This window comes from Talpa occidentalis, unplaced genomic scaffold (assembly GCF_014898055.3).
Source record: "Talpa occidentalis isolate TD23 unplaced genomic scaffold, MPIMG_talOcc4v2.1 talOcc4.16, whole genome shotgun sequence".
Lineage (NCBI taxonomy): Eukaryota > Metazoa > Chordata > Mammalia > Eulipotyphla > Talpidae > Talpa > Talpa occidentalis.
In genome coordinates this window covers 35,970,046-35,981,518 of record NW_023601653.1, presented here as the reverse complement: position 1 = coordinate 35,981,518, position 11,473 = coordinate 35,970,046, and the positions used below count along the sequence as shown (strand labels likewise).

At 39.5% G+C, this 11,473-nt stretch overlaps 1 pseudogene; it reads right to left on the bottom strand.

Annotated features, from left to right (window-relative positions):
- Nucleotides 1–5,186: 5,186 nt before the first annotated feature.
- Nucleotides 5,187–10,694, bottom strand: LOC119246938 (acyl-coenzyme A thioesterase THEM4-like; annotated as a pseudogene).
- Between the last annotated feature and the right edge of the window lie 779 nt (nucleotides 10,695–11,473).

Sequence of the window (11,473 nt, the reverse complement as noted above, 5' to 3'; positions counted from 1 at the left end):
ACACTTGGTCTACATTTTTATCCTTCTCAACCGGCTCCTTCACTAAATTCTCTGCTTATCCTCAAAGTGTGGTATTCCTGAGTCTTCAACTTCTCTACTCACCCAATCTCTTTAGATACTTTCATCCAAACCCATGACTTTAACTTCCATCTCTGCCAGTGACTCCCAAATTAAAATTTGTTTCCCTGACCTCACCTCTGTGCTCTGGACTCACATGTCTGAATGCTCACTTGACATTTCTTCCTGGATGTATAACAGGCATCTCAAACTCAACATTTAACAAAATTTAACTTTTGATTTTTCCCTTCAAAACCTTTTCCACCAGGGCCTCCCCGGTGGCACAGTGGTTGAGCGCTGGGTTGCGAAGCTGCCCACGGCCTCTGCGGCGCCGGTTCGATCCCCGGCTGCTCCCTGGCCACTGGAGGAGGGTCCCACATGGCGCGCAGACCTCTCCTGCGCCCGCTGCTGCCCTCAGCAGTGTACTTCGGTCCTTCTGCCTGCTCTGCTCCCTGCTCTGGCTCTGGTGAATTCTCTCACCCTCCCGCGCTTCTGACTGTATCCAGTGCATGTACAAACAAATAAACAAACAAACAAATAAATAAATAATACATGCCTCTTTAAAAAAAAAAAAAATAAATAAATAAAAAACCCCTTTTCCACCAAGCTGCCCTGCATCCACATTTCCCATCTCAGGAAATGACACCACCATGCATTCAGTCTCTCAAACCAAACATCCAGACTCCTCCCCTTCCCTCTCCACCATATGCAGTGCATAAGTTAACGCTGTCAATTCCATCTCCACGATACATCCTTACTCTGTCTACTGCTGACACCTCCACTGGAGCCATCTGACCTGACCCAAACTACCATCATCTGTGTCCACTTCCTTCCCTGTTTCCTTTCTGGTTTCTGTAGTCTCATCACAACTCAAATGCCAGAGGGTTGTTTAAAAACAAAAGCAGATCATCCTACTTCCCTCCTTACAAAACCCAGTGGCTCCTAGTGATATGAAGAATCAAACCCCAAACCTCTGCCTGAGTCTGCATGAACTGACCCCTACCCGTCTCTCCCCAGGATCACCCTGGGTAATCAGTCATATGTTCTCGCCATAAAATCTTTGATCACATAGAACTACCTCTGACATTAGGGCCTTTGCTCTAGTTCTTCTGATGCCCCGGACATGTTTTTTCTAAACTGTCCTATGTCTGGTTCCTTCTCTTTCAGGTTTCAACTTCAGTGTCATCTCCTCAGAGAGGATTTCGTTGGGCATTTACCCATAGTCCCCAGTCCATACCCCTGTGTTTCTTTTCACATCACCAAGTCTTATTTTCATGGTAGCCCTTATGGCTAATATTTTCTCTTTTTTCTTAAAAGATTTATTTAATTATGCATACAAGAACTAGGGTACAGACCAGAAGTGTGGGGGAGGAGTGAAAGGATTCACCAGAGACTGAGTGGGGAACAGAACAGTCTGATTGACTGAAATACACTGCTGAGGGGAGCAGCATGCAAGTCAGGAGAGGTCTGCTGCGCCATGTGGGTATTTCCCTGAGCGGGGATCCAACTCGTGCTGCTGTGGCTGCGTTTCCCTTCATAGGTTTTGTCTTAACCCCTGAGCCACCAAGGAGGCCCTATTTTCTTACTATTTGTTTATGGAACCCCTCCCTACATGCCTGAAATAACCAGTTCTGTTCATAGGCTTCCACCTAAGAAGTGTTTTAAAATTCCGATTGCCTAGCTAGAAATTTCAACATGTAGAGTCATTCCATTGGCCACTCTTTTTTTTCTTTAAAGGAAATGCTTTTTTTTTTTTTTAAGATTTATTTATTTTTATACAAGAGCTGGGGTATAGGCCAGAGGCATGGGAAGGTGAGAGGATTCACCAGAGACAGAGTAGGGAGCAGAATAGGCAGACACAGATATACACAGCTGAGGGGAGCAGCAGGAGCACAGGAGGGGTCTGTGGCACCATGTGGGATTCTCCCTGGCTGGCCGCGATTGAACCTGCACTGCCAGCTTCACAGCGGGGCGCTCAACCCGCTGGGCCACTGGGGAGGCTCATCTGTTGGCCACTCTCTTGAACTATCAGTGCAGTGTTATTGTCATGTAAAAAAAAAAAATTGCCTAAAGGAGACAAGTATATTGACAAGGTTCATCAGAACATCAGCCTGAGTTAGTAATCAGATAATTTTCCATCTTGGGAATCAGAGGGAGTAGGAGCCAATAAATTCTAAGGAAAGTGTGAAAGAATATGAAAAATTGGGGGCAGTCCCCAGTCAGAATGATACAGATGAAAAATTAGCTGGAAGGAAGAGGTTGTTCTCTGAGAGGCCAAACTTGGAGCGAGGTTGAAGAGATTCACTCGCTACTTGCCATGTGCTAGCCTAGTGTTCTGTGAATTAGGGATATGGAAGAAGTGGGACAGAGTTTGGACCACAGTACCTTCTGAAAGAGCTCACTCCATGGTGATTTCTGGCAAGAAAAGGTCATCATGTTTAATAAATAAGGCAGAAATATATCATTCTGCCTCATTCCCAGTCTTTTCTCCCAGTATCAGTTTGTGTATCTACTTTACAAGCAAAAGTCCGTTAGCTTCAGGGCTTATAAAATTCAACACAACATACAAATGTAAAAGTAAATGTTACTCTGCTGGTTTGAAATGAACTTGGCCAAGAACTCTGATATAGATACAAATACATTCTTTGTTCATTTTTATGAACAGCCTTTTTATGACTTTTGAGACCTAGTTTAAATCAGCAAAAGTAAGAATTAATGTTTCTGATAGGTGTTGGCCTTGTAAATCTGAAAAAAAAAAAAAAAAAAGGAATCACATTTTCTATAACATATGAATGCACAAGTGATTCATTCTTTGGCTCAGGATGGAAACATTTATTTTTGGCAATCTTGATTCTTCTTTCTGCATTAGCTTCACAGATTTTTATCAATAAGATGTAGACAGTGGATGGACTTTATTCACAAGGAAACATCACGATAAATGGAATGACTAATGTCCAACAATTTGAAACTTGTAAATATTTATGAGAAAATTGTATTCATCTTTGTGAGGATTTGCTACTGAAGCTTGGAATATAATGATTATGTGCTCCAGCTCCTAGATTAGTAGTGCAATGCTACATGGCAAAACCAGTATGAGTATTTTGTATAAAATAGCTGCACTGACTCTTGAGGAAAAGGGGCAATACTATCTCTTTATTGATATGACCTCTTCTGTGGTTAAGCCTAGGCTACCATGTTTTGGAATCAGTGACCTAAATCCTGGACCAGCTAGGTAATATGCAAGACCCAGTACAAAATGAAATGTGGGACTACTTGTTTAAATCTTAGTAAGACTTTCAAAATGGCAACTGCAGAGCATTAAACAGTGACTGGACTGGACTGTCTTGAGCCTACATGACTGGACTGTCTTGAGCCTAATAATCTGGGCCTTTCTGTTTTCATTTATTCACAGTCCTTTTTTAGATCCTTAAAATGATCCCATCAGGTGAGTTAAACATTCTTTTACTACTTTTCCCTATTTACCAAACCAATAAGAAGGGAACTCTTTCAGTTAAGCATGCTGATTTACTGTAACAACTTAGGGAAAAAAATCAAGTGTTTAACTGTGAACTTCCATCAAGTGAGAGAAAATAATGTTTAAAACAATTTTTCTGTGTAAGAGTTTCGACAAGGGTCTCCTAATTTAAGCTTAGATTCTTTCGGTAAGAGTTTTCAGAACATTAGCTCCAAATATTTATGAGCCCATGCAAATATTTTAATGCTTCCTGCCTGGTCTGGTGGTCTACATGTCTAGGTGATCATCATAAATACTTGGGCACCATTTAAAATATGGCTTCCAGGGTCCACTGTAGACTTACACAGTTAGAGTCCTCTGGGCCTAGATTCCCGGTATATATATATATATATATATATATATATATATATATATATATGTATGTATGTATATGTATGTATGAATATGCATACATATGTAATATATATTTAATATATATAAAATCCTCTTGTGTGTGTGTGTGTGTATGTATGTAATATATAATTTATATATAAAAAAATCCTCTTGACCTGTAGGTTTCCCCTTATAGCTGAAAGTAAAGTTCCAATTTGGTATGATATACAATTCAGTGTTAGTTTTTTTTTTAAGTTTTATTTATTTATGCATAGAAGAGCTGGGGTATAGGCCAGAGCTGCAGGGGGGTGAGAGGATTCACCAGAGACAGAGTGGGGAACAGAACAGGCAGACTGACTGAAATACACTGCTGAGGGGAGCAGTGGGGGAGACAGGAGAGGTCTGCCTTGCCATGTGGGTTACTTCCTGGCTAGCTGGGGATCGAACTCATGCTGCAGAGGCTGTGGATTGCTTCATAGTGCGGTGCTTAACCCCTTGCGCCCCCAGAGAACCCTCAGTGGTTTTTTTTGAATCTGGAAATGCTATTACCAATGATCTGAATGGAAAAAATTTTGAGCATTCCTAAACCCCCCAAATAACCTACCCTATATACCAAAGAAAGTCTACTTTCAGATAGTGGGGAAACCTATGCTTATCTTGACTTTTTTTTTTCACTTTATTCAATGAGGCAAGTGAAAGCCTATTTGAGAGCCTTTAAAATTGAGTATTAGAAATGATCTTTGTTAGTGAAAATAGAAAGCTTTGTTAGTTTCAGTTTATTGGGTTCATACAGAAATTCCCAATAGAATGTTCACAGAAAGTGGTTGGGAGGACAGTAAGAGTCATTAGGAAAAGAAGGCAAATACACATAGTATTTAAACCTGTATTATATATATTTAATTTCATTTTTATTTTGCACCCTCATACTTATTCCTTCCTTTGGTTTTCTGGCATTTCCAAGTTTGTGATTAGGAGTTTCAATGTGAATTTTTCTCTGGCCAGCAATGGGCAGATACCACACTTGTGCAAGCTTAGAGAACCCATTCAATTCAGGAGACAGAAAGAATTGCTGAGATTCTCACAGGGAGTGTTTCTTATTAAAAAGCTCGGAAAGTAGAAACAGCTCCTGGGGTTGGATTCAGATTTGTTCAGGAAGGTTGGTGTTAGCAGGCTTCACCCTACAGGAACTCAGCACTCAGGGAAAAGAGCAGAACAAGGACAACAGCTTGTTCTGGAGGAGGGAGAGTTTCGCCGATGGGTATGGAATTCACCATTAGCTCTTTTATATCCAACTTTTGTTAGGCTCCAGCTTTATAAATAAGCTTGTTGCCTCTGAGTGCAGGGTCTTCTCATCAACACATTGAATGTTATAGGAAATAAACAATTTCTGTCTTTCACCTTTATCAAGTTGGATATTGATCACACAACAAAACTAAGGACAATGGGTCTTTTATAATTAATGTTGAGGTTGGCAGTCATGGCAACACCCTGGCTAGAACCACAGACATACCAACAAAGAATCCATTATGGTGACTGTGGCACTTTCGTGAAGGAATCCAGGTGCTCCTTGCTGGTAAGAAGCTCCTTGAAATAAGCAAATTGTCCTTTCCTCAGCATCATTATAGAACATCATGTATTCAAAACCCAGGCCATTTCGTAGCATCCAGAGAAGAACTGGGCTTGGACATTTGCTCTTCTTTTATGATGTTCCAGTCAAGAAAAAGGGTTTTGAAATCTTGAGTCCTCTGAGGAAATTTAGAAGTATAAGAAAGCAAATATTTCCATGAGCTGTCTTCACAATCCCTCATAAACTGGTCAAAGAGGAGCCTATGTCTTTGCTCCAGCTGGGGTTGAAGAGAGAATGGTCTTTGTGAATGATATTCCCAGAAGAAAACCAAATCTACATGGGTAGCAGGCCCCACCCCAGAAGGTACCCACCTCCCCACCAACCACTCAGGGCTTTGAACTCCTGTATGGATATATACACACACATGTAAATTTAAAAGCAATTTTATAATCTCGCAGGTCATCCTAACTAAAATCAGCAAATTTTGGAAGTGCTTTATTATTTTAAATATTGTTTCCTGGTTTTTTTAGTAGGTTTTTAATTGTGGTAAGTACATATAACATAAAATGTACCATTGTAAACACTTTTCAATCTACAGTACAGTAAACTTAAACCAATTTTCAGAACCAATTCAATGCAACCAATTTTCAGAAAAATTTTCAATTTTCCATCTTGCATAACTCAATACCTATTAAACAAAAAACAAAAGGAAAAAAGGGAGGAACCCTATTAAACCATTTCTATGTCCCTCAGCCCTCGAAAACCACCATTCTATTTTCTCTCTAAATGAATTTGAATACTCTAGTGTTTGGTCATTTTGTGACTGGCTTATTTAACTTAGTATTATGTCCCCAAGACTCATCCATGTAGCAAGTATCAGAATTTCCTTCCTTTCTCAGGTTAAATAATTCCTATTGTATACACATACTATATTTTATTTATCCATTCATCTGTCAAAGAGCATTTGGGTTGCTAGGCTTTTGTTTGATACTCCCAAAAGGCTGATCAAGACCTCCCTTCAAAACAAGGGCAGTGTTTTCCCCAAAAGAAATTCTACTGAATAAAATTTCTCTATTACCAACAGCAAATGTGTGGTTTTGGCTGCCAGGTTAAAAAAAAAAAAAGGAAGTAAAACCATCATTAGGTAAATTATTGCTATTGCTGTTACTTAAGAAAGATATTAGCCCCTATGTGAGAGCATCCTCATTGGTAAATGCTGTCTAAATAGTAATCTTGACTTATCTTTGTAGTTCATTTGCACATGGTAGCTTGAAACCTTTGCTGGAAGATTCAGCTAAGGACGTCTTGATTTTGAAGACCATTTTTCTTGCCAATATGAGTTCATGGAGAAATGAAGTTCATCAAGTTCATGTAAACTCAGCTGGAACCTTTATATACATGTAGTAGAGTTAAGGGAATCCATGAACTTTCCATAAACATCCTGAATGTGCTGTTACAAAGTCCCCTTCCAGTCAGTTCTCTTGCTTCCTCTTTTCTCCACCTCATCCTCTTTGATTAGAATTACAGGTTTTCAGTAATTACATGTGACTTCTGCTTGCCTTATGTAAAGGGAATAAGTAAGATCTGTTCTGCAACAAGAAGATTATGAGACACCTTTTCTAGAGGGTATTGCTAGTAATGCTAGTGTACAAGGGAAATTGTCCTGTACTCCTCTTGGTTCTTATAGGCTGGTAATGATCAAAAAGCATGGAGAGATAAGAGAAAAAGCCATAAGAAGTCTAATAAAAAAGCATATATACCCTCTGTATGCATGGGAGAAACCCAATATGACTGAGTAACTCCTATAGGTTTGGGTCAGCATCTTAAATAGCTAAGACAAAGGAGGTTGCAGTGGATAACATGGGTGTCAGTTAGGGTGTTTTCTGGGGAAAGGAAAGGTACTTTTACTTCTCTGCTGAAAAAAGATAAAGGCATTAGGTCTTCCTGGAAGAGCAGTACAGATATTAAACATCAAAAGCAGTCTCCACCCAGTCTTCAGAGCCCTTTCCCTAAAGTAAACTTCTTGCCAAAGACATGTTTTGGGGTGACAGACTTTTGCTCCCCTACTGTAGGCTGAGTTCAGATAGAGGAAGGAAATCATGAGCATTTATTCACTTTGCTATCTTCAAGCAGAAACTTCACATCTAAACAACTTCAGTCCCTGAGGGGAATATGCCTATTCTGGCCTCCAGGCCTCCCCTCAATTGGGTTCCCTTGACCTGGAATGCTAGAATCTTCTGCCCTACCTCTTTGGATGCCAACTTCTCTGGAAGAATGAGAGTTGGGGTTTTGTTTAAAATTAATTGGTTTAGCTTCACCTATTTATTTTTATTTGCATAAACTACACAAGAAAGAAAATGTTTCAGATATTTTCCATAGGCCCTTAATATCCAGTCTTTCATACTAATTGAATTCATTATAATAGTATCAGTGAGGTCTTCCTTGCTAATTATCACAAGGTTGGTGAACAAGTTTAACCTCCTATGACAGTTTACAACCCCAAACACAATCTTCGCAACAGGATTCTAACATTTAGAGTGTAGTTCTGCAGTACAAACATTCATAGTTTCCAAGTTGTGAATCAGCCCCTTGAACTATCAAAACATACCTCTGAATGTTACAGAAACACTGCCCTTCTTAGGAAACAGAGCAAAACCTGACTTTATGATTGCAAGATACAGAATTATTATAGCTTTACCTTAAATTTAATGGTAATAGGTGTTCATACGTTCTCTAACCCCCCTCTGTGTTTTTTTAAGCAGTGGGTGTGGAACCCACTTTCAGTCTCTAACTGCCATGTTGAGATTTCTGGGCAATTGCTGAAGCAATCGACTCAGTAACTGGTGACCAGGAAAGATGCACAGTGTTCCCAGCCCATATTCAAACCCTCAAGTGGCACGATTACTACTAACCTCCTGATCACAAAGCTTTACCTAGTTTTAAGGGCATGTTTAAAATTCTAGCTCTCTATCTGGGTAATAATGTGTGCAGCTTAAAATGAGAGCAGATGTGTTGTAAACAGACCATCAGTTCAATGTCTCCACAGACTCCACACTACAACCTTCTGCCTAAAGACTTGTCAAGCAAGCTGAAAGTTTCAAAGCAAATGATGAAAGTTCAGACCACTTGCCTGCTTGACCCATTGAGAAATGTTTTGATAAGAATGATCAAAATATATATCTCTCATCTGTATATTTTTTGTTGTTCTTGTTTGTTTGTTTTTATCCATGGTTCCTGGCAAACAGCTCCCAAAGCCTTAGAATTTTCCGAACGTTATGATAAGTGGAGGTAATGTTATTGAAGATAACCTTTGGGTATAACTGAGGATGGGCCTGGTTGCCAGGGAAACCAATATGAATAAAGGGTGAAACTTCAGTTTGCCCACTGATTTCTTAGGAGGGCAGAGGAGATAGAGCTTGAGTTCAATTGCCAATGGCCAGTGAGTTAATCAGCTATGCTTATGTAGTGAAGACTCCATAAAAGCCCAAGAGAAGGGGCTTTGAAGAGCTCCTAGGTCAGTGAGCATGTGAAGATTACAAGAGAATGACATGTCTGGAGAGGGCTGGAAGCGCCATGCCTTTTCTCATACCTTGCCCTATACATCTTTTCCATTGGTATTTCCTGGATTACATCCTTTGTAACAAATCTTGTGAGTTAATGGGTTTCCTGAGTTCTCTGAGCCATTGTAGTAAATTAATTGAACTTGAGGAGGAAATTATGAACCCCTTCAATCTGCAGCAAGTCAGAAGCACAGGTGACAGCCTGGGTTTGTGGCTGGTCTCTGAAGTAGAGGGTAGTGCTTGGAGACTGAGACATTTACCTGTGGAATCTTCAGATAGATAGTGTCAGAAATGAGTTAAATTTCTTGGCCCCCACAACTTTGGTGTTTAAGAATTGCTTGTGTGGGGAAGCTGAGAATCGGTGTGGAGAAGTCTACAGATATATCTGGGTGTGGGAACCTTAAATACCTCACCTGTTTATATTCATTTGCATAAATCACAAAAGGAGGAAAAAGTTTCAGATATATTTAGATATGAGGCTTTTGGGCATTAGAGGTCCCACTTTGGACTGACCTCTGGGTGTTTGCCCATGAGGGGATGGATAATTATGGGCATTTTATTGGGAAACTATTAGAAATATTCTTTCTTTTTTTCTCTCCCTATGCACACATTCCACTGAAGCTCTTTCACACTAATATCTGCCTTTGTGCATGTGGATGGCCAAATCCCTTTCAGAGTGTACACCCTTTAACAGTTTGAGGTCCCTGGGTATTCCTCAATTGTGCACTAACAAGTTTGTTATAACAGCCTCAAGGAGGTCTTGTTAATTATCACAAGGTTGACGAGCAAATTTAACCTCCTGTGATGATAGTTTACAGCCGCAAGTGAAGAAACATGATTCTCAGCAACAAAATTCTAACATTTGAAATGTAGTTCTGCAGTGCAAACGTTCACCGTTTCCATTTTGTGCATCAACAGCCACTCCCTATAAAACATGACAAGAAATATTAAGAAAGAAAAAAAGAAAGGAAGGAAGGAATCAAAATGGAGTGATCTAAGTATGGTTAAATGAAAATGGAGTCAGGGGGCTATTGAGGGAAGAGCCCCAGGCATGCTAAGACACATCCACCTCTAGGAAGCAACTGAAAAAAAGTCAGTCTACCACACATCTCCAAGTATTGTAACTTGACCAATCATTGCTCAATGAACTTTTCCCCTGATTTGCATGCTTTTGCATCAATTGGAGTTCAACTGACTTCCACCTAATTTTTGTAATGGACTGCCAATCAGAATTTGATGGGTTTTTAATTCTAATTTTCATAGCTGACTTGTATGTGAGCTCTCCCAATTTTTCAATATAAATATATGCCTCATTCCACCCACATCACTTGTAACATAAGTTTCCACATTGCCACCCTCTGTCTCAAGACTCTCTCAGTCAATGTAAAAGTTAACAAAAATGACCTAAGCTCAGACCAAGTCCCTGCTTGACCCTTTAAAAATTCTCCTTTGTTCTAATCCTAGTAGAATACACAGTAGCAACCCTTCCACCTTCATCCTTGGTTGTGAACCCAGGTCTTGATTCCTAATCTAGAATAAATACTTTCTTGATTATATTAAGTGAGATTCTTTTCTTTTTTAGGTAACACTGGTTTACCATCTGGTATTTGTCTTTCTCTTTCTCACTTACTTCAGCAGGTATTATCCCTCCAGTTCTTTCCATGTTGTCACAAATGGCAAGAGTTCATCTTCTTTTTGTAATTGAGTGTTATCCCATCATGTGTATGAACCACATCTTAATCCACTCCTCTGTTGTTGGTACTTAGGTGGTTTCCATAACTTGGCTATTGTACATAGTGCTGTAATAAACATAGGAGTGCATATATGCCTTCTACTTAGTATTTTTACATTCTTCAGGTAGATACCTAGTTGTGGAATTGCTGGTTCTATTTTTAAAATTTTGAGAAATCTCCATATGGTTTTCCATAAGGACAACATTCCCATCAACAATGTACAAAAGTTCATTTTACTCTGGGTCCTTGCCAACACTTGTTCAGCTCTTTTATGTGGGCCATTCTCACAGGTATGAGGTGGCATCTCATGTGGTTTTGATTTGCATTTCCTTAATGATAAGTGATGATGAGCAGTTTTCAAATGCCTGTTGGCTGTCTCTTTGTTTTCTTTGGAGAGATGTCTTTTTAACTCTTTTGCCCATTTTATGATTGGGTTACTTGTTTTCGTTTTGTTGAGTTGTATGTATTCTTTATTTATCTTGATATCAGCTCTCTGTCTGATATATGATGTACAAATATTTTCTCCCAGAGGATGTCTTTTTCTTTTATTTTTTATTTTTTTTTTTTTAAAAGATTTATTTATTGATTGATTGATACATACATACATACAAGCACTGGGTACAGTCAGAAGCGTGGGAGGGTGAGAGAATTCACCAGAGCCAGAGCGGGGAGCAGAGCAGGCAGAAGGACCGAAGTACACTGCTGAGGG